This window comes from Humulus lupulus, chromosome 4, assembly GCF_963169125.1.
Source record: "Humulus lupulus chromosome 4, drHumLupu1.1, whole genome shotgun sequence".
NCBI lineage: Eukaryota > Viridiplantae > Streptophyta > Magnoliopsida > Rosales > Cannabaceae > Humulus > Humulus lupulus.
The window spans coordinates 78,733,868-78,757,069 of NC_084796.1; the positions used below are offsets into that span (position 1 = coordinate 78,733,868).

A 23,202-nucleotide genomic window follows, 5' to 3' on the forward strand; every position below is an offset into this window, starting at 1 on the left:
TGAGAGAGGTGCCATGGATGAATTACGTGTTTTCTCATTATGTGCAGTGGTATATCAGTATGGCTGGGATATTGTAGAGGTCGAGTGGACGGGCCTTGAGAGTTTTACTATGGCAGAGCTCGGAGAAACTCTCATGCACTTAACTACCTGGGTATGTTTGTATCTTGCGATACCTCATTATGTGTGGCACCTTATACATATGATTATTGTATCTTGACCTCCTGTATCTACACACCTCTTTTTTTCTAGACTTCTCTCATGGCTCAACGCTTAATAGCTTCGGCAAAACACTTGTCCTTAGTCGAGGTTGAAAAATATCTAATTAATGCTAGGATCCAAGAGCTTGAGAATCATAGGCTGGATTAGCAGAGGCTAAGTACAACTCTTTGGAGTGCACCTTATAGAGAGTGTGGAGACAGATTCCTGACTTCATCTTCTCCTCGTTCAGTGACCACGTTGTTGCCAAGGCTGCCGAATCGGTTGCTCATAGCGGGAAATCATGAACTTTCCTTTTGTCTTGTCTTTTGCTTTCTTGCACGTGAAGCTTCTATGTTCTTATTTTAACTTGGTTGTAACGCGTCTTAATTATTGTGCCTGTGAGGTTTCTCCAGGTCATTTTCTTCTCACGAGGAACTTTAAGAAGTCCTTCTATGGTTTATTCTTATTTTGTGATATGTGTCTGTTGGTGCACTTTGACTACTTGTAAGGAGATTTTAAATCTTTGGGTTCTCATTATCCTTTTGTATAATTTTGCGCGTACTTGTTATTTGGGGCGAGAAGCGTCTTTCTCGTCATTATGCATAGTATTGTTTTTGTTTTTCTGTGGGATCCCTTGGGACTTACCGACACTCTCTAGGTATGGCTAAGCCTTAGAACCTTGAAGGGTTCTTCTATCTAGGTCTGTAGGCCATATTTCTTCATATGTGTGTTTTTATGCCAATAACCTACCCCCCAAGTGGTTGGCAAGATTTATCTAGTTAAGCATTTTTTACTGGCCTCTTCTTCCCCCTATTTTTTTGTGGCACGTGCCTTTGGAAATTTGAATCGGTGATGAAGGCATAGCGAGTTGGTTAAGATCTTTGAATAACACCCATATTAGTTGAACAATGAAATTTCATAACACTCAAGAGCTAGATTGGGTAGCCCATTCGATTCATTACATAAAAATAGACAGAGAATGACTATTGCAACCTCTTTAATTTATTACATTAAACATAAGATCTTACTGGGTACCCCTCCCTTGGTGTGAATCGCTTAGGTTACCTTGTAGGTTTTCCCGTCCTCGCAATGGTCGACATCTGAGCTTTCAGGGTTTTGTGGGTCTTTGATGTAGGATGTTCTAGTGTATTTTAGTTTCTCAGAGCACTCATGGGTGTTTTGCGGGGTTGGCTTGAAGGGAACTGTAACGTCCCAAAATTACCTAATAAGGCTTAGGGCCTTGATTAGGGGGACATGATGGAAATATATGGAATTATGTGCTTAATTGTTATATTGATTGTAATTATTTGAATTATGTGATTAAATGACTAGTTGTGCATATTTAGGGGAATTAAATATGCATGTTGGCCAGTTTCTTATTAGAAGGGTAATTCTGATAATTTGGCCCGTTGCGGGAATAATTGTTTATTTGTGTGAATATATGTGACATATGTGAGAGACCACATTATTATGTGGATTTATTTGAGTTACTCGGCATGAGGCGATCCTAGGGAGCAAGTTAGTGGGAAAGTCACAACGGGATCCAACACCGGACTTGAGGCAAGTCGAGGGGCATTTTTGTTAGACATTTAATTGGGTTATCGGGTAAGAAAAATGAATAATTGGAGACATATTTGAAGTTAGTGAGTTTAGGAGGGAGTATTGTGGAATTTGACCGTTTTTCCTTAGGGGCCGTTTTTGGTACCCCGAGCCTCGTGATTAGCTTAAGTCATATAAGTTTAATAAAACAAAAGACAAAAACATTTGGCAAGCTGCTACCAAAACTAACTCTCTCTCTCTATCTATCTCTCTTAACTCACTCTCTTTCTCTCAAGACCTTTCCTAAGCAAGACCATTGATGAGCTAAGGGATTTTTGGGCTGGAGACACAAGAATTTGAGCTTAAAATTTGGGGATTAATTCTGTTACAGCTTGTGAGTTCAATCTTCAGTATAGGTAAGCTTTAAATTATGTTTATGGCCATTGAATTCTGAGTTTGTGGGGTTGTTTTAAAAGTGTTCTTGAACCCTTTTAGCTTATGAATTGAATTGGTTATTTAATGAGTTTTAGGACTGAATTTTTATTGGGTTTTGTTGCTGGCAACATGTTAGAACTATTGTGGTAATTGAATTATAACTTTGGGTGAATTTGGGTTAGTTTGGAGTGGATTTGGCTGCTAAAAATGGATGAATTTCTGGGTTCAAGGGGCCAAGTCGCGGTTGTGTTCTTGAGAAGTCGTGACTCAGCCTGAGCCCAAGGGCCTTGGGGAAGCCTCTGCCTGGGGGGGCGCCGCGATCCATTAGGGCAAGTCGTAGCCCATGCCCTTGACAGAGTGGAGGGGGCTTATTCATAGGAGGGGCGCGCTGCAACCCTTTGAGTCACGTCGCAGCCCTCGTGGGTATTTTGGCCTTGGGGAGTTCGTTTTAAGAGGGAACCTTTTCCTTAGGGCTCGGGATCGGTTACACTACCCGATGCAGTGGAACTCAAGGCCCCGGATACTAGGACTCGGTCCAAAAGCCTATATTCGCTTGTTATTAATAGAATCCTATTTTATGGTTGTGACTAGGGAATCGATAAGGGCTTGGACCAGGATCGTGCTCGAGGGTCATTCTTATTTACGCTTACTCAGACCTGAGGTAAGAAAAATGCACCCAATGTGTGTTATATGTGATTCGGGCTTGGCCCGACTGTTATATATTATCACGATTAGGGCTTGGGCCCCGAGGATGTTTATGCTTAGGCTATTACTTCACATGCTGATTGTTATTTGTTTAAGTCTTTTATGACTGTTGTTTGGATCCCTTAGTTAGGGCTTGAGGCCCCATTGCATCATTATGAATAGTATAGTGAGAATGATCCATCTATGGTGTTATGTAATTAACATTCTTATGTGATCCATATCTGTTTCTGTGTTGAGATCTGTAATCCTAGATCAAGGCTTCACTTATTAGTCCAAGACGGCAATAGCACACTTTGCGCTAGTCAAAAGGCTTATACGTAAACCAGCAACGTACTATTACGGTAGTCAACTTTAGGGTCGATGGAAAACATAAGGGTTGGGCTAGCTCTATCGCTAGTGAGACAGAGCTAAGGGTGAGGGCTCCGGGTGACTCTATGGTCACGCAGCTAGGGCATAAGCCCCGGGATTGACTCTAAGGCCATCTAGTTAGGGCAGCGACCTCAAATTGGTCCAATGACCACTTGCTTGTATTTGAATGATGATTTTTGTGGATTTATATTGCTGTATTGTTAAAGGGGTATCTGGAGGTTTATATATTTTCTGTTTATGCACATGTTGTGTCTTCTTCCTGAGCCTTGGCTCATGGGTGCTTTGTGGAGCATGTAAGGGGAAAGGAAATCTTGACCAGCCATGAGTTGGATAGCTTCGGTGGGGGCATGTACATATGCGGCTGCTCGACCACCACAGCCGGGGACATCTTAAGGGAACTAGGGTTATAGCCTTGTTTTTGTCGCTTAGGTCGGCTGAATATAATTTTGATGAATATTAACTTTTTTAAAAGCTGGTTGTAATGTTTTGGGATCCCATGTTTGTACGAAACTTTTTATATAAAATTCAATGGTTCTTTTGACCAAAATTTTTAACCCTAACCCTTGACATTAACCTTAGTTACACATTTTGAACCAAATGACTAGGTTAGCAAGTCTGACACAATTTTAAAGTACAAAGTGGAACTGTCCTGGATTAGGAGGACGTTACAACTTGGTATCAGAGCTGGAAAGTTGTAAGGGTTCCTGAAGACTGGCCAGGCATGTACACTCACCCCTAAAGACAAGCTCGACTCAGGGTTCGGTAACTATTATGTGTTTATATGTTTAAATGTTTAAACATGATATGAATGCCTTATCTATATACCTATTTAGGAAGCATGAGATAATCTGATAGGGCCTGGCCTTTGACTACTGCATGAATGATAAAGGACGTGCGTATTAACATTGTTACTACTTAAGGATGTAAGGGAACTACTTATTAGCATTATTATTTGTATATAGGCCAGGAAATGATTATTAGCACTATGAATGAATATATTGCGTGATGGCATTCTTATTAGCATTGCACTTGTTTGTTATCTATTGATCATGGACCGTCAGGCGACAAGAGGTATAGTTATTACTTACCTAATGGCTGATTTGATCTTTGTATGGTGATTTGGGTAACACTATGAACCCGTGAAGATCAGAGAGATTGGTTGGCCAAGAGTTACAGGGCAGTGAAGGGAATGATCAGGACCAAGCCCCACCTCCATTTCCAAAAAACTAGCAACAAGTGTTTGCTGGTATGCAAGCCAGAATGGAGAGGCAAGAGGAGGAGATACGCCTCTTGAGACAACAACAGGTTCCACCAGGGAACCTGCAGGCCGCGATACTAGTAGTGGGATAGCCAGAGGTACCAGTTGTTGTACATCCCAGGCAGGGGGAGATAGCTGGGAACCTCTGTATGAGAAGTTCAGGAAGCAACACCCACCAGTCTTTGAGGGCAGTTCAGATCCACTGAAGGCTGAGAAGTGGATGACAACTATCCTGGATTTTAAGAGGGTATGTGGTAATGAGAGAGTGGCATGCTCCACTTATATGTTTCGGGAGGATGCTCGAATATGGTGGGAGGTTGTATGCCAGACCAGAGCAGTTACCACAATGGAATGAGAAGAGTTTAGAACCTTATTTAATGAGAAATACTACAATGATGCAGTTAAAGCTACGAAGGCTAAAGAGTTCAAGAGGTTACTTTAGGGTAATATGACAGTAACTGATTACGCCCTGAAGTTCGACAGGTTGGAAAATTTTGCTGAGGATCTAGTGCCCACTGATGGGACCAGAAGAGAAAGATTTCTTCAAGGGCTACAGCCTATGATAGCCCGGGATGTTCGTATTACTACTCTGCCAGGAGTAAATCCCTATACAGAAGTTGTGGAGAAGGCACTTACAACTGAGGCACAAAGAACAAGATCTGGAATGACAATGCAGCCAGAATGGATTCTAGAAGGTCGAGACCTCCAATCTCAGGTTTTGGTAGGGGTGGAGGCCCCAACGATCAGAAGAGGAAGACTCTGGATAAAGTTTTAGCTACAAGGCTAGATAGGAGGCCACGAGGTATTCAAATGGGCTGCCAGAGTGGTGGTATGACATGGAAGGAATTCCCAGAGTGTGCTAGGTGCAGGAGGCGCCATATTGGGGAGTGTCGGGCGAAGGCCTATTTTGTTTGCAGTAGTACGGGGCACTTGAAGAAAGCCTGACCGAGAGCCAGAAAGGAGGAGCCAAAGAAGGGGGATAGCCAGGCGCGAGCTCGGGTGTTCACCCTTACACAGACGGCAGAGGTTGAGGCTAGTCCCTCGGTAGTTATAGGTTAGCTTTCTAGTGCTAGAAACTTTTATACTGTTCTTATTGACTCAGGTTCTACGCACTCATTTATTGCTGGTAGAGTTATAGATGGATTGTGTAGACAATGTGACTTTTATCCTGTGGGGTTTGGTACGATGTTGCATACTGGGGAGTTAGAGGTTTCTAGGAGATTGGTTAGATCACTACTAGTTACAATGGATGGCAGGTAGTAATGAGTTGACTTGGTGGAGTTGGAGATGACTGATTTTGACATAATTTTTGGTATGCATTGGCTAGAGAAGTATGGGGCATCGATAGACTGCAAGAAGAAGACGGTAACATTTGAGCCAGAGCGTGAGGACCCTTTGTATTTGTTGGCACTGTGTATGGACCCCGTATACCTATTATATATGTACTTAGAGCTAAAGATTTGTTGTAGGGGGATGCATAGGTCTTTTAGCTAGCGTGGTGGATACCACTCAGGTCGTGCCAGTGGAACCAGAACAGACCCGATTAGTGTGTGAGTTTCTGGACGTGTTTCCAAAGGATCTGCCAGGGTAACCTTCACACAGGGAGATTGAGTTTGTAATCGAATTAGCACCAAGGATAGAGCCAATGTCTAGTGCACCTTACAGGATGGCTCTAACTGGGCTGAAGGAACTAAAGGTTCAACTATAGGAGCTACTATACTTGGGTTTTATCAGGCCCAGTTTCTCACCATGGGGCGAACCAGTTCTCTTTGTGACGAAAAAGACTGTTCTCTAAGGATGTGTATCGATTACAGGGAACTAAACAAGTTGACTAGAAAGAACCAATATCCTCTGCCAAGGATTGATGATTTGTTTGATCAGTTGCATGGTAGAACTGTGTTCTTGTAACGACCCAAATTCGCTAATAAGGCTTAAGGGCCTTGATTAGTGTGCCTAGAGGGCATATTGGGATTTATGTGTGACTTTAATGAGTAAAATGCATGGTTATGATTTAAAGCATGTTGTATGACTATTTGACTATTTGAGATGCATGACTATGTGTATTAGTATGCATGTAGGCCCTGATTGTGTTAGAAGGGCATAATTGTAATTTTGGCCATTTTGGGCATAACTGTATTGATATGTGATGATTGTCAAGACCACATTGTTATGTGGATGTACCTGTGATTTGTGACTCGACACGATCCTAGAGAGCAGACTAGCGGTAAAGTCAAGGCGGGGTATTATACCCGGCTCGGGGCGAGCCTGGGGGTATAAATAGGAATTTTATGAGTATATTGGGGTCTATTTTGATATCGAGGAATATTATTGGTGATTAATCAGGTATTGGAAAGCAACGGGAAAAATATTAGAGATACTTGAGGAATTAGCGGGAATAGGGTAAAATGACTAAAATGGCCCTACATGGACAAAAGGGTTTAGAATTAATAGGGAAGGCATTTTGGTCAATTGGCTTCTTAGAGATAAGTTTATTGAGGCTTTATATACTTAGTGGGATTGATAGAGAGAGTTAGATGGTTGTGGAAAAGAAAGAAAAAGGAAGAAAAAGAATAGAGAGAAAACAGAGGGGTTTTTCCAAAAAGGGGCAGTTTGTGGATTCTAGAACCATTTCTCTTCAAATTTCTTGGAGCAAAGCTCAGTGGAGAGCTAGGATAGGCTGAGCATCAAGGATCCTAAGTTAGACTTGAAGATTTGGCTAGGGATTAGCAAGAACACATCAACTTTTGAGGTAAGTTTTTAGAGTTTTCAGTTTTGGGTTTGGCTGGTTTATGCTGTGTAATTAAGCTGAATGATGGGAACTTTAGGGGAATTTCTGGGCAAGCTTTGAGGAAGAGCAAGATAAGGAGATCTAGGAATTGAATCAAGGTCAAAATTGCATCAACGGTATGAATTCTAAGCCTTTAACTTTGATGTTTGACTGAATTTCTGGGTTTAGGGTTAATCATGGTAAATTTTGAGATTTGGGATGAATGTGCTTGGGTTTTGAGGATTTGGGATGCTTGGGATGAGTGGAGAGTGTTTATAAGCTTGATTTTGAGTTTGGTAAAGATTTGGGGAAGTTTGGGTTGAGATTGGCTCAAAGAAATCGCAGAAAAAAGAATTTGGGAGTTGCCTGCCTGCAACTAGTGCTACAGCGCTAGTCTTTGGGCGTTGTAGCGCTAGGCCCTGTTTCTGGGTGGTGCGGTTCTGCTTGTAGCGCTATAGCGCCCTCTTTTGAGCGCTGTAGCACTACCCTGTTCCCAGAAAGGGGTTTTTGGGTTGTTTTTAAGGGATTTTGACCTAGGGTTCGGGGTTCGATTCCACCATCTTGTTTTTTGGATCTAGGACTTCCCGGGGGCTCGGGATTGGTCCCTAGGATAGGTTATCGGACTTGAGGTTCGGTGATGACTTTTGACCTATGGCTGTGTCTAGGTGTGCGCTAGGGCTCGAGTGGGATCGTGCTCAAGGAGTCAAGTGTTGAAAGCTATCAAATTGACAGGTAAGAAAACTATAGCACCCGTAGGACAGGGTATGGGCCCATAGTGTGATTGCAGGGCACGGCCCTATATTGCATTGCATGTTAGGGTGCAGACTTAATTGAATTGATATCAGGGTACGACCCTATATTGCATTACATGTTAGGGTGTAGACTTGATTGAATTGATATATGTTTGAATGTTATTTGAGTTATACTATTTGTGATTATAGTAAGAATTGATGGCAAAGGAGCCGGGAACGGAAACGGAGCCGGGGACGGCAAAAGAGCCGAAACGGCAAGGAGTCGAGAACGGTAAGGGAGCCGAGAACGGCAGCTGGGCCGGAAGTAACACTTAGCACGTGAAATGCTTGTAGACAGGGTCGGACCCCAATGGATATAGGGGATATCCTTACGGTGAGGACCGAGACCCCAGGCTTTGGTAATGCCTCACGGACGGCATGGCCGGGTTTGTTTAGTCTGATGGAATACTTGTTTATCTATGGATTATCTGATATGTTAACTATATAAATCGCATATGTTATGTACTGTATGAGTTTTCTTGCTGGGCTTCGGCTCACGGGTGCTCTATGTTGCAGGTAAAGGCAAAGATTGAGTCAACCAGCCATGAGTACGGAGAGCGTGAAGCAACGCGTACATGTTTGGCCTGCCCGACTGCTTTGGTTGGGGGTTTATTTGAGAAATGGCTGTAATAATCTGTGATTTTAATAATTAATCGACTGTAAACTTATTTTAAGTTGTAAATAGTTTTTAAACCTTATTTTTGGGATCCCAAATGTTAAATACTAGAAGTTTTCAATGGAACAACGCATTTTTAAAGATTACAGCCTTAACTTTTTGCTTAGTCACACTTTTGTTTTTAAAACCTCGGTTAGCGAGTTCTTTGCACATTTTTCGTTTTAAAACTCACTTGGTAACGGCTCTAAGGAAGTAGGGCGTTACAGTTCTCTAAGATAGATCTTCAATCTAGTTATCACCAGCTAAGGATCAAAGAAGAGGATATACCGATGACAACTTTTCACACCAGGTACAGGAATTATGAGTTTTTGGTGATGTCATTTGGGTTGATTAATGCCCTGACAGCATTTATGGATTTGGTGAACAGAGTGTTCAAAGACTACCTGGACCAGTTTATGATCATCTTTATTGACAACATATTGATATTCTCTAGGACCGAGATAGTGCACGAGCAGTACCTCAGATTGGTACTATAGAGGTTCAAAGAACACAAACTATATGTGAAGTTCAAGAAATATGAGTTTTGGTTACCACATGAGACTTTCTTAGGTCACATGATCAGTAAGGATGGAATTAAGGTAGATCCGTCGAAGATTGAAGCGGTCAGAGATTCGCTAAGACTGAAGAATGTTTCAGAGATCAGGAGTTTCTTGGGATTGGTGGGGTATTATAGACGCTTTGTGGAAGGGTTCTCCAAGGTTGCGTTATCACTGACAGAGTTAACCCGCAAGAATCTGAAGTTTGTTTGGTCAGAGAAGTGCGAAGACAGTTTCTAGAAGCATAAGAAGAGTTTGATCACCGCTCCGGTGTTGAGCCTTCCTACAGATAAAGATAAGTTTTTTATTCTTCGAGGCAGGGTCTGGGTTGTGTACTTATGTAAATAGGGAAGGTGATTGCCTACACATCATGCCAGTTGAAGGATTATCAGCAGAGATACCCCACACATGATCTAGAGCTGGCAGTGGTAGTTTTTCAACTAAAGGTGTGGCGGCACTACTTGTATGGTGAGAAGTGTGAGATATACTCTAATCACAAGAGTATGAAATACTTCTTCACTCAGAAGGATCTGAACATGAGGCAGAGACGTTGGTTAGAGCTGGTAAAGGATTATGATTGTGAGATCCTCTATCACCCTGAGAAGGCCAACGTGGTAGCCAGAAGGGTCCGAGGTAGTTATATAGTGCCAGATAGGTATCGAAGAGATTGGTTGATGACATGACTAGAGCAGGGATTGAGTTAGTAGTGGGTCGGTTAGCCAATATCACTTTATAGTCTACTCTCTTGGAGAGAATCAAGGAGAAATAGTTAGACGATCCACATTTGGGGCAGATTAGAGGAGACATCCTACCTGGAGTAGGTAAGGACTATACGGTGTCAAGTATGGGATTATTGAGGTCTAACGATCGGATTTGCATCCCGATGGACACCGGGATCAGACGGGAGATTCTGTATGAATCACATACTACCCCTTATTCTCTTCATCCGGGCACCATGAAGATATACCAGGATATGAAAACTTTATATTGGTGGCCTGGGATGAAGAGGGATATGACTGAGTATTTGGCAAGGAGCCTGACTTGTCAGTAGGTTAAGGCTGAGCATCAGAGGCCAGCAGGGTTATTGCAGCCTCTGGTTATCCCAAAGTGGAAGTGGGAGGATATCATGATGGATTTCGTGCTAGGGTTGCCCACGATAGTGGGCCAGCATGATTCTATTTTGGTCATTGTGGATCGGTATACGAAATCAGCTCACTTTCTACCAATGAGAACGAATTACACATTTGACCAGTATGCAGATCTCTATGTGAGAGAGGTAGTTCGCCTTCATGGGATTCTGAGGTCTATCATGTCGGATAGAGATCATATCTTTACTTCCAAGATTTGGGGAAGTTTACAGAGGACAATGGGTACACAGCTGAAGTTCAGCACAACTTATCATCCTCAGACCGATGGTCAATCTGAGAGGACTGTCCTTATATGGGAGGACATGCTAAGAGCATGTGTGTTGGACTTTGAAGGATCTTGAAGTAAATATTTGCCTCTGATAGAATTTTCCTAAAAAAACAGCTACCAACCTACAATTGGGGCGGCACCTTATGAGACGTTGTATTCACTGGGATGAGATGTGTGAGAGGAAATATTTAGGACCTGATGCAGTTCAGAGGACCACCGAGGCTATCAAGAAGATTAGAGCTCAGATGCTTACATCTCAGAGTAGATAGAAGAGCTATTCAGACCCGAGGTGGAGGAACATAAAGTTCCAGGTGGGAGACTATGTCGTCCTTAGGGTTTCACCTCTGAGAGGGGTGAAGAGGTTCGGGAAGAAAGGCAAGCTTAGCCCTAGGGGATCGTTTGAGATCCTGGAAAGGATCGAGTAGGTGGCCTACATGTTGGCCTTACCCGCTGCACTGTCTAATGTGCACAAAGTATTGCACATTTCCGTGTTGAGGAACTATGTTGTAATGCCCTAGAATCCCTAATGCGGTTTAATGGCTGAATTAGTTGCCTGGGAGGGCCATAACTGTTTAATTATGCATTTAAATGATAATATGCATGTTTATGTGAATTATTTTATAATATGATGTTATATGTATGCATATGGGTCCACATTTGATTATTATGATATTTTGGTAATTTGGCCCGTTGAGGGCATAATTGTATATTTGTATGCATGTCGGTGACATATTGTTGAGACCAAATTATAATGTGGGTTTTTTCGAGCTATTCGACATGAGACGATCATGGAATATTAATTAGCGGTCTAGTCATAACATGTTTAAGTTCGGGGCTCGGGATGAGTCTCGGGGTGATTTTAATGATTAGAGCGTTACCGGGAATTAAAGGGTAACGGGATATAAATTATTGGTGTTTGAGATTATCGAGAATAGCGAGAATTGGAGAGCGTTAATTATGATTAACGAGATAAGTGGGAAATACCAATTTTGCCCTTGGGAGCCTTTAGAAATCCTTAATTGACCTAGGGATATTCTGGTCTTTTCACCCCTAGGATAAATATAAGCCATTTTAGGCTATGAAAGAAGAGAAAAACAGAGTATCACTTGAAGCTTCTCCCGTACCTTCTTTCCTTCAGCTTTCTTTGTGATTTTTGAGCCATTCTTGAGGATTCAAGCTTCGGAAGTAAGCCTTGGGAGTTTGGGAGTGTGTTCCACCATTGAAGAGCATCATAATCTGAGCTTGAGGTAAGTTTCTATCCATTGAATTCCCTGCTTCGCCCTATTTTAGTTCTGATTTGCAGTTGGGATTTCTAAGTTGAATACTTGGTTTTTTTGCGAGTTTTGGCTAGGGTTCTTATGGTTGTGATTTTTGGGGTATGTGAGGATGGATTTTGGGTTCACTTGGCATCAAAAATGGGATTTGGAAGCAATGGAATCGAGTTAGAACTGAAGGAGTCGAAGAAGGAAGTTTTAGGGGGAAACTGGTATGGGTAGCGCTACAGCGCCTATCAGAGGGCGCTATAACGTTACACAGGATGGTTTCTGGGTGGTTGGGGGTTCTGAGTATAGCGCTGGGGCGCTATTAAGCAGCGCTGTAGCGCTACTCTGTTCCTCCATAATCCAATTTTGAGTGTTTTTAAGGGTTTTTGGCTCGGGGTTTCAATCCTTAAGGCCCGGGATCGAATCTACTTACCGTGTGGGCATGTTTCGAGGTCCCGAGAGTGGGTTTTACGTTAAGACCCTTTCAATGTTGATTTTCATTAATGGAGGTTATAATTGGTTGTGATTAAGTAACCGCTAAGGAACTAAAAGGTTTATCGTTCTCAGGAGTCGTTCTTACTATATTTCTCGCTCGAACAGGAGGTAAGAAAAATGTACCCTATGTATATGACATGCATGATTGTTGTTGAGGCATGTTGGTTTATAAATGTGGACATTGATTACATATTAAATGCCAGCGGATGTTGTATACTTGTGTATGGCACTGATTGGTCAGGGACAGCACTGGTCGCGTATCACTGACCTAAGAGTCAGAAACGGCATAAGCGTCCTGAATGCAGGGCCGAATGAAGATTAGATCTAATCGATATCAACATTGAATGACTCTAAGGCATTAATGATGGACCGACCCTAAGGTTGATGTAACTTATAAGCGCTTGGCTAGTCTAAGACTAGTTACTCAGAGCCAGGGCCTAAGGCCTAGGTGACTACTTGTCACATGGCTAGGGAACAGTGTTCCATAGTTATGACTCTAGAGTCATGAGGAAGGTTATGTTGGTGACTAGTCACCATGCACCTATCATGTTTAAGCTAGTGAAAGGTTCACTTATCTTTTAAGCCCCGATGACCCTATCTTCACATGGCTAAAGGGAGTTGTACCCACCTTAGTGACTTTTCCTCTGTCACTTACCTGTTTTGGACTGAAAGTTCTGAATGATTATTATGATCATTGTTGATATTATATCATGCTATATTGTGTTTTCTTGATGGGCCTCGGCTCATGGGTGCTATGTGGTGCAGGTAAAGGGAAAGAAAAGCTCACCAAGCCTTAAGTGGAGAGCTTAGGTGGTGATGTGTACATATGCGGCCGCTTGACCACCACGGCCAAGGAGTTCTCAGAGGAACTAGGGGGTTTACCCTCTTTTTGCCGCTTAGGTCGGAGGGTTTTGTAAATTTAAAACAGTAATGACCTTTTTGAGTTGTAAATAACTTGTAATGTTTTTGATGGGCCCCTGAACAATTTTATGTATTAAATAAATATATCCTTTCCTTTTGATTGGTTTTCCACCTTAGCCTATTAATAATACTTAGAAGCACGTTTTTAACCAAAGGACTCGGGTAGCGAGTCAAATTTCCAGTTCACCGTTCACCGTAACTGTTCTGCGGTAACCAGGGCGTTATATATGTATTAGATGGAACTCATGTATTGAGCTTTGACGATATGGAACTTGAGGAAAACTTGTCCTATGAAGAACAATAAGTTCATATTCTAGACAGGAAGGACAAGGTCCTGAGGAACAAGACTATACCTTTAGCTAAGGTATTATGGAGGAAGAGGAAGGTCGAGGAGGTGACCTGGGAGCTGGAGGAAAATATGAGAGCTCAGTATCCCGAGTTGTTCACATAAAATTTCGAGGAAGAAATTTTTGTAAGGAGGGGATAGTTGTAATGTCCCAAAATTACCTAATTAGGCTTAGGGCCTTGATTAGGGGGGCAGGATGGCAATATATGGAATTATGTGCTTAATTGTTATATTGATTGTAATTATGTGAATTATGTTATAATATGACTAGTTGTGCATATTTAGGGGTATTAAATATGCATGTGGGCCAGTTTCTTAATAGAAGAGAAATTATGATAATATGGCATGTTGTGGGCATAATTGTTTATTTGTGTGCATATATGTGACATATGTGAGAGACCACATTATTATGTGGGTTTATTTGAGTTACTCGGCACGAGGCGATCCTACGGAGCAAGTTAGCGAGAAAGTCACAACGGCATCCAGTACCCGACTCGGGGCGAGTCGAGGGGTATTTTTGTTATTAGACATTTAATTGGGTTATCGTGTAATAAAAATGAATAATTGGATATATATTTGAAGTTAGTGAGTTTAGGAGGGAATATTGGGGAATTTGACCGTTTTTCCCTGGGGGACGTTTTGGTACCCCGAGCCTCGTGATTAGCTTAAGTCAAATAAGTTTAATAAAACAAAAGACAAAAGCATTTGGGAAGCTACTACCAAAACTGAGTCTCTTTCTCTCTTAACTCACTTACTTTCTCTCAAGACCTTTCCTAAGCAAGACCATTGATGAGCTAAGGGATTTTCGAGCTAGAAACACAAGAATTGGAGCTTAAAATTTGGGGATTAATTCTGTTACAACTTGTGGGTTCAATCTTAATTAGAGGTAAGCTTTAAATTATGTTTATGGCCATTGAATTATGAGTTTCCTGGGTTGTTTTAAGAGTGTTCTTGAACCCTTTTAGCTTAATGAATTGAATTGGTTATTTAATGAGTTTTAGGACTGAATCTTTATTGGGTTTTGTTGCTGGGAACATGTTAGAACTATTGTGGTAATTGAATTATAACTTTGGGCTGAATTTCTATTAGATTGGAGTGGATTTGGCTGCTAAAAATGGATGAATTTCTGGGTTCGAGGGGCCAAGTCGCGACTGTGTTCTTGAGAAGTCGCGCCTCTACCTAAGCCCAGGTACCTTGGGCAAGCCTCCGCTTGGGGGGTGCACTGCAACCCGTTAGGGTAAGTTGCGGCCCTTGTGCTTGATAGAAAGGTGGGACTTGCTGATAGGAGGGGCGCGCCACGACCCTTTGAGCTAGGTCGCGGCCTGCCTAGGCATTTTGTCATTAGGGAGTTTGTTTTAAAAGGGAACCTTTTCCTTAGGGCTCAGGATCGATTCCACTACCCGGTTTAGTGGAACTCGAGGCCCCGGAGGCTAGGACTCGGTCTGGAAGCCTATAATCCCTCGTTATTAATGCAATCCTATTTTATGGTTGTGACTAGGGAATCGCTAGAGGCCCAGAACTGAGATCGTGATCGAGGGTAATTCTTATTTATGCTTACTCGGACCTGAGTTAAGAAAAACGCACCCAATGTGTGTTATATGTGACTAGGGCTTGGCCCGACTGCTATATATTATCACGATTAAGGCTTGGGCCCTAAGGATGTTGATGCTTAGGCTATTATTTCACATGTTGATCCATATTTGTTTAAGTGTTTTATGACTATTGTTTGGATCCCGTAGTTAGGGCTTGAGGCCCCGTTACATCATTAGGAATAGTATTGTGAGAATGATCAATCTATGGTTGTATGTGATTAACATGCTTATGTGCGTATTATGTTGGGATATGCTTATCCATATCTTTTTTTGTTTTGAGATATGTTATCCTGGATCAGAGCTTGACTTATTAGTCAGTGGTGCGCAATAGCGCGTCCCGCGCTGGTCGAAAGGCTTATGCTTAAACCATCAACGTACAATTACATTGGTCGACTTTAGGGTCGATGGTAAACCTAGGGGATGGGCTAGCTCTATGGCTAGTGAAATAGAGCTAAGGGCAAGGGCCTTAGGTGACTCTATGGTCACGTAAGTAGGGCATGGGCCTCGGGATTGACTCTAAGGTCATCTACTTTGGGCAGCTGTAATGACCCAATTTTCCTAATAAGGCTTAGGGCCTTGATCAGGGAATCAGGATGGAAAATTTTGGAATTATATGATTATGTGATATTTATGTGTATCATTATGTGATTATGTGAATAATATTATAATTTGACTTGATATGCATGTTTAGGTTTATTAAATATGCATGTGGACGAATTTCTGTTCAATTGGGTAATTTTCATAATTTGGCCCGTTTTGGGTATATTTGGCATATATGTGGTATGTGCATGGTACTTCATCATTATTTGGTTATGCATTGGTTACTCAGCACGAGACGATCCTAGGAGGCAAGCCAATGGGAAAGTCACAAGGGGTCCATACTTGACTGAGAGTGAGTCAAGTGCCATTGTATCCTTTATGTATTCCATTGTGGAAGCGGGAGGACATCATGATGGATTTCGTAGTGGGGCTGCCCAGGATAGTGGGTCAGCATGATTCGATCTAGATTAGTATGGACCATTATATACAAAGTCAGCTTTACTTTTATCAGTAAAGATATGTAACACAGTTGATCAATATGCAGACCTCTATGTGCGAGAGAGATAGTACGCCTTCATGAAATTCGAGGTCTATCTTATCAGATGAGGACTCTGTTATTACTTCCAAGTTTTGGGAAAGGTTACAGAAGGTGATGAGTACACAGTTGGAGTTTAGTACAATTTATTATCCTCAAACTGATGGTAAATCAAAGAGAGTTATCCAATTATTTGAAGGGCACTTTATGAGATGTTGTATGGTAGAGAATGTATAACGCCCATTCATTGGAATGAGATGGATTAGATGGTATATTTGGATTTTGAGGTAGGTCAAAGAATCATTGAGGCTATTGAAAAGGTTAGAGCTCGGATGCTCGCTTCTCAGAGTAAATAGAAAACTTATGTAATTTGAAATGTTGGAACATGGAGTTCCAAGTGGAAGACTGTATCTTCCTTAGAATATCACCAGGGAAAGGGGTGAGATAATAAGGGCAAGTTAAACCCTAGATTAGTAGGACTGTTTGAAATCCTGGATAGGATCAGTCAAGTTTCCTTTGGATTGGCCTTAGCTTTTGCACTGTTAGTAGTATACAATGTATTTCATACACTACAACAAAAACCCATTTCCATAACACAAAAATTTAACACTTTTAAAAAAGTATTATAATATATATAATACTTCCATATTTCTGATCACCTTCCCTTTCCTTTTTTTTCCTCAGTCACCTATATGTATTACTTGCATTGAATGCAAGCATGATGTTATAGACGGATAAAGGCTGATTTATTGCTTAATCTCATGATAATTGCAGAATAGGATTTATCTATATATATAGAGAGAGACACACACACACACATAGGCTGACATTAGGTTACACGTACTATCAAATAACTAGTTAGATATATGAGGCTAATAACCCTAAAATATAGGAAACAGATTAATTAGGGATTTAAACTTAAATTCCCTTATCTGAAAAATATCCAATCCGCAATAGATGTACTTATGTTTACATGTTAATGTTTTGTGTCCTTGTACATGAAAGATTTTTATGTATGTTGCTCCCTCCTAATTGGCATTTGTTTGTGATTGTTACAGTCTGATTATTTACGGAAAATTTCACTGAAGATGCTGTCAATGGAGAATAAGTCTCAGAACAATAATGTACCCAACGCTTTGCCATCCAACCCCACTAAAAGAAGAACCACAGATCCAGGTATAACAATGTGTTGTTAAATGGCAGCCAAAAAAATGTGTTTCTTATGGGATACAAAATGCATTTATCAATCAAATTCTATTTTGTTCCATCCTCTTCCAAATTTTATGCTTTACTTTGGCATGTGGAGTAATTATGTATGCAGTCATATTATAGCTCTTAGGAGCTTAATTTGGTAGTTAGAGGATCATGACTCATTCTCGTTGGGTCAACTATCAGAAAAATATAATTTTTTTACATCTGCATTGGTAGGGATGTAATGGGGGAACATAAATGCTCATTATTTCAAATTATCCTTAATAAAAGTGTTGCTTGGATAGGATCTGTTGTCATTCCACCTCAAGTACACAATCAAGGGCAATCACTTGTAATTCCATTGTCATCTAATCAGGGCCAAACTCGACAACAACTACTATCTCAGAATGTTCAGAATTCTGTTGCTATTCAGAGTTCTTCCAGTGTATCATCTACTCTTCTTCCTCCCACAAGCTTAAGTCAAAATATTCCTGGTAATTCACAGAACACAGTAGGCTATGCTAATACTCACAGGAAAATGCAAGTAAGGCAACAGGTCCCCCAACAACAGCAACAATCCCAAAATCAGCAGCAGTATCTTTACCAGCAGCAACTTGTAAAGCCAAAGTTCCCGCAGGGAAATGTCCCCCAATCAATCCTACAATCTCACATCCAACAGTAGCAACAACAGCAACAAAACGTATTATAATCAACTCAGTTACAATCATCTCAGCAAGTTGTTGTGCAAACATCATCTGCTATGCAACCTCCCCAAATCCAATCATCTGTCCCAAGTATTCAGCAGAATCAGTCATCATCAATTCAATAGTCATCTAAAGCCATGCTCCAGACTCATCCTCAATCTGTTATTAGACCACAGTCGCATTCTCAATAGGCTAATGTTGCTCACCAACAAAAAACACAAGTGTCACAGCAGCAGCAGCAGCAACAGTAGCTTATAAGTCAACAGAAAAATACTACAAACATGCAACAAAGTCACTTAATTGGACAACATAACAATGTTGGAGATTTACAGCAGCAACAGAGGCTACTTAGCCAGCAGAATACTCTCTCAAACCTGCAACAGCAACAGCTAATGGCTCCACAAAGTAACATTTCAAATTTGCATCAACAACAATTAGGCCCCCAAAGTAACGGGTTACAACAGCAGCTGCATGGAACTCAGACTGGTAACTCAAGCATGAAAACTAATTAGCACTCTATGCAGATGCGACAACAATAATCCAAAGTTCCAATGCAGGAACAATTGAAACAGAGTGGATCTAATTTGCTTCCATCTCAAGCACAACAACCACAACAGCAAATTGTGTTTGCAACAACAGCCAAATCCACTACAACGTGAAATGAGGCTTCAACCATCTGGTCAAAATGTAATTGATCAGCAAAAGCAGTTATATCAACCACAGAGACCTCTTCTAGAGACATCATCAAGTATGTTGTTGCCTTGTATAGTTTTGCATTGTTTTAAAGGTTTCTATAATTAGCAATTTTGCATTTCTCATATGATATTATGTGAACATCCTTTTGTAGCATCTGTCGATTCATCTGCAATTGGACATGCGAGTGGAGTTGATTGGCAAGAAGAGGTTTACCAGAAGGTAATATGACTTGTTCATCAAACTAATTCCACCTATCAAGCTAGGATTCTGTAGCTGTTATGGAAGTAATTAAGATAATTGTAGATGACCAAGAATGTGAAACATACATGCAGTAATAAACTATAAATATCTGATTGGGAGGATAAAAAAACGATGAAGACATTATGTGAATGACAGAAATTATGGTTGTTATTATATTTCATAAAAGCATGTATTATGTAGCTGACTGATGCATGTTAATTTATGTTATCGGCACCTAAAAAAGTTAAAGTTAACTGTTTTTTTTCATGAATTGTATCAGAAAATTGCTGGCAAATTACAGCAGGTACGTTCTCATTTTTACTTACAAGGATGAGTTCAAAAATATATGAAATTTAATTAAAATAAACAAATAAATGAAAACCCATAGTATAAAAGTAGAAAAGGGAAAGAAATTTAAACTTTTTAGCTTAAGTGAACCTTTTCTTATACTGTAAGCTTACTTGAGTCTGTTTTTTCTTTTGCCAGCTTGATTCTCTTCCACAACAACCAAAGTCAGAGCAGCTTGATAAGCTGAAATTATTTAAGAGCACTTTGGAACACACTATTCAATTTTTATAGGTTCCGAAAGTCAACATTATTCCTGGGTATAAGGTGAAATTGGTTCACACTGAGAAACAGATAATAAGTTTTATTAATACAAATAGGCCAAGGATGCCTGTTTCTCAATTGCAACAAGGACACGCCTCATGTCATATGCACTCCATGCACCAGCCGCAATCTCAAATTAATCAAGTCCAATCTCATGAAAACCAAATGAATCCTCAATTGCAATCAAAGAATGTGCAGAGCTCTGTGGGACCAATGCCGCAAAACAGTATGACGAGCTTCCAACAAAATTCTATGCCTGCTTTGTCTGTAGTTTCAACAACGCAGAAAAATGTGATGAACACACTGCAATCCAATTCCAATGTGGATTCAGGACAAGGAAATGCACTAAACTCATTGCAGCAAACTTCTGTGATTGCTCTTCAATAGGCAAACATTAATGCCTTGTCATCCCAGAATGGGATTAATAACCTTCAGTTGAATTCTAATATGGTTCAGCACCAGCATATGAAGCAACAATAGGAGCAGCAAATGAAACAACAACAGTATCAGCAGCGACAGATGCAACAGCAAATATTGCAGCACCAGAAGCAGCAAATATTGCAGCAACAACAGCAAAAACAATAGCAGCAGCAACATCAGCAACAACAACAACAAAATCTACTTTCCACAACACATAATTATAAGTCTTTTGAAAATGTACTATAATATATACTATGTAAAAAAGGTAATAGAAATAAAATTTAAAAAAAACAAGCCTACTCCCATAACCACCATCGTCTCTTTCTCCTTCTCCTTCTCCTTCTCCTTCTCGTCTTTTTTCTCTTCCCTTCACCCTAGCTGCCCCTCCTGTAACCACCATCATCCTCAGCTCCGACCACCTAACCACCATCCTCACAACCCTTTTTCTCAATCCTATTATATTTTTCAATTCTCTACCAACAATTGGTTTTAAACTACTATGTTATCCGATTTTTGGGGCAGTGCATTAGGGTTGGACTTTAGGGAGGGCACCTGTATATGATGTTAATATGTAACTTGGTTCATTGACTTTGCAGTATTTCGATGGATATGGGTATCATGGTACCTCATTTGAGCAGACATATCGATGTTACCCTTCATCCTTTATCGATAAGGTTAGTTTTGCTCCTCACTCAGTTCAGACTTCTTCTAGAATGTTTCACTATTAGATGTTCTGTTTTTATATTTTAACAACCTCCTGCATTATTCAGTGTTTAGAGTCTATTGTAGCTGTGATTTATGTGGTGTTTAGAATAGCCTACCAAAACCTTCATTAAAGTAAGGTGTTGTGGATACAAAGAATCTAGAACATTACCTTCTAAGTTCATAAAAATTCTATGTAGATCATTTCCTCTGTTCGTATGGTTGCCAATTTTCCACCCATCCTTCACAGAATCGTTTACATCAATTAGCCAAATAGCCAGTCTAAATTTAATTCAGTTTTCTTATGCTATTTTTCTGGCATGCATGTTACCTATCTTTTGGTTGAGACAATTTATTCTTCAAAAACAGAATTTGAGCAGAAACATTATGTTATTTTAACCATTGCATTTTATTTTTATAGAAGCTAGAAGCTAAAAGTTAGATAAGAAAATGAGATAAAAATATTGCTAGACAATTTTATTGTGACAGTCTTATCTCCATGAAGTTTAATAAAAAGGTCCAATTGTTATGAGACATGTCTAGAATCCGTTCTTTTTTGTTTTTCCTCTTCTTTTTTTATATAATTCTTTTGGATGCTCCTTCTCATGATTAATTCAGTATTGATTATATTTTTTAGCTCATTACAAGTGTTGAATCACAAGTATTGTATTGTATGTATTTGGTTTCGATTCATGTTAGGGTGATTGGTGCAGGATAATTGGCCTTCTGTGATGTTTGCAATGGCAGGAGGGGTGGTACTTAGCCTTGGAAATCTCTCAACTCAGTATGCTTGGGCTTTTATTGGCTTATCAATCACAGAAGTGATCACTGCAAGCATAACAGTTGTTATAGGCCCCTTCTTTTATGCTCTCTCTCTTTCTCTGACCATTTCTAAATATTGATGTTTGTTTGTGTTGCTCTTATAGATACTGAATTTTTTGCTTCTGTTGCGATCTTTAATGGTGACAGGAACAACCTCGAATTACTTTTTAGACAATAGAATTAATAAAGACGAGATCCTTTTCCCTGGCGTTGGCTGCTTCTTGGTTGTAGTTTGCCTTGCTTCTACTGTCCACTCATCTAATGCAGTTGATAATAAAGAAAAGCTTGAAGGTTTTTCATCTAAAGAGGGGTATGTTTCATTCATTAAATGTTAAGGTTATCAAAGAATTATCTTGTTTTCATTCATTTTTAAAAATAAAATCATCGAGCTTGTTGAGTAATGCAATTTTTACTTAATTGTTTTGTTTGATGGTGCACTTAAGGATAATTAGAATGAGCAGAAAACTAGTTGTACCACTATAGATGGCACTGTAAAAGACAATAATTTTTAGTATGGAAAATCAATTAAAATTCTCACATTTAGATGAAAAGTGATAATCTTGTGTTGCAAAAATACTACACAGCAATATTTGGACGTTCATCACCTAACATTCAAATCCAAACATCTCAGATTCTCTATCACATTTAATAATTATAATTCTTGCTATAGGTGTTTGGGAAAAGCACTCTCATTGGACTGTCCATATGTTTCTTTGCTGGTGTTTGCTTTTCTCTATTCTCACCAACATTCAACTTGGCAACAAATGATCAATGGCATACATTGAAAGATGGGGTTCCTCACTTGGTTGTCTACACTGCATTCTTTTACTTCTCAATATCTTGCTTTTTCCTTGCTATAATCCTCACATCACATTCCTTTACTACCCTGTGCTGGACTTACCGAAATCATCATTCAAGGCTTATATGTTGAATATTTAAGACTACTTGAATACTTTAAGAACATTTTGTTGTTGATGATAGTGTTGAATGTTTTCAACTAATTTGTGGATTGTTAATATAATGTTGAATGTTTTTACTATTTGTTATTTGAAAATCAAGTACATTTGATGATGCTAGTACATATTAGAAAGCTAATTTTAATTATATAAAAAAATTAAAATATAATAGAATAAATTAGTGTTATATAAATGAATATATAATGAGAATTTAAACCTATCTAAATACTAAAATAATACAAAAAATGTGTTATAATATCTATTACAATAACACTTTTTATAATTAAAGAATTTTGTTATGCAAACTTTATTATATAACACAAATAATGTGTTATACTAAAGTGTAGTATAACACAAAAATGTGTTATACTAAAGTGTAGTATAACACAAATTTATAAGTATTGAAATGTGTTATATAATCGACTATAAATAATATAATTAAACACTTATCTATTTATTAAAATAACACAGAAAGTGTGTT

At 39.8% G+C, this 23,202-nt stretch overlaps 1 long non-coding RNA gene and 1 pseudogene across 1 annotated transcript; both read left to right on the top strand.

The window, feature by feature from the left end:
• Nucleotides 1-4,952: 4,952 nt before the first annotated feature.
• LOC133832319 (mediator of RNA polymerase II transcription subunit 15a-like) lies at nucleotides 4,953-20,487 on the top strand (annotated as a pseudogene).
• A 1,342-nt stretch (nucleotides 20,488-21,829) lies between these two features.
• Nucleotides 21,830-22,804, top strand: LOC133829042 (uncharacterized). The gene is made up of 2 exons (XR_009891477.1): nucleotides 21,830-22,075; nucleotides 22,436-22,804. It is a non-coding gene; the product is annotated as an uncharacterized LOC133829042 (long non-coding RNA).
• The last annotated feature ends 398 nt before the right edge of the window (nucleotides 22,805-23,202 follow it).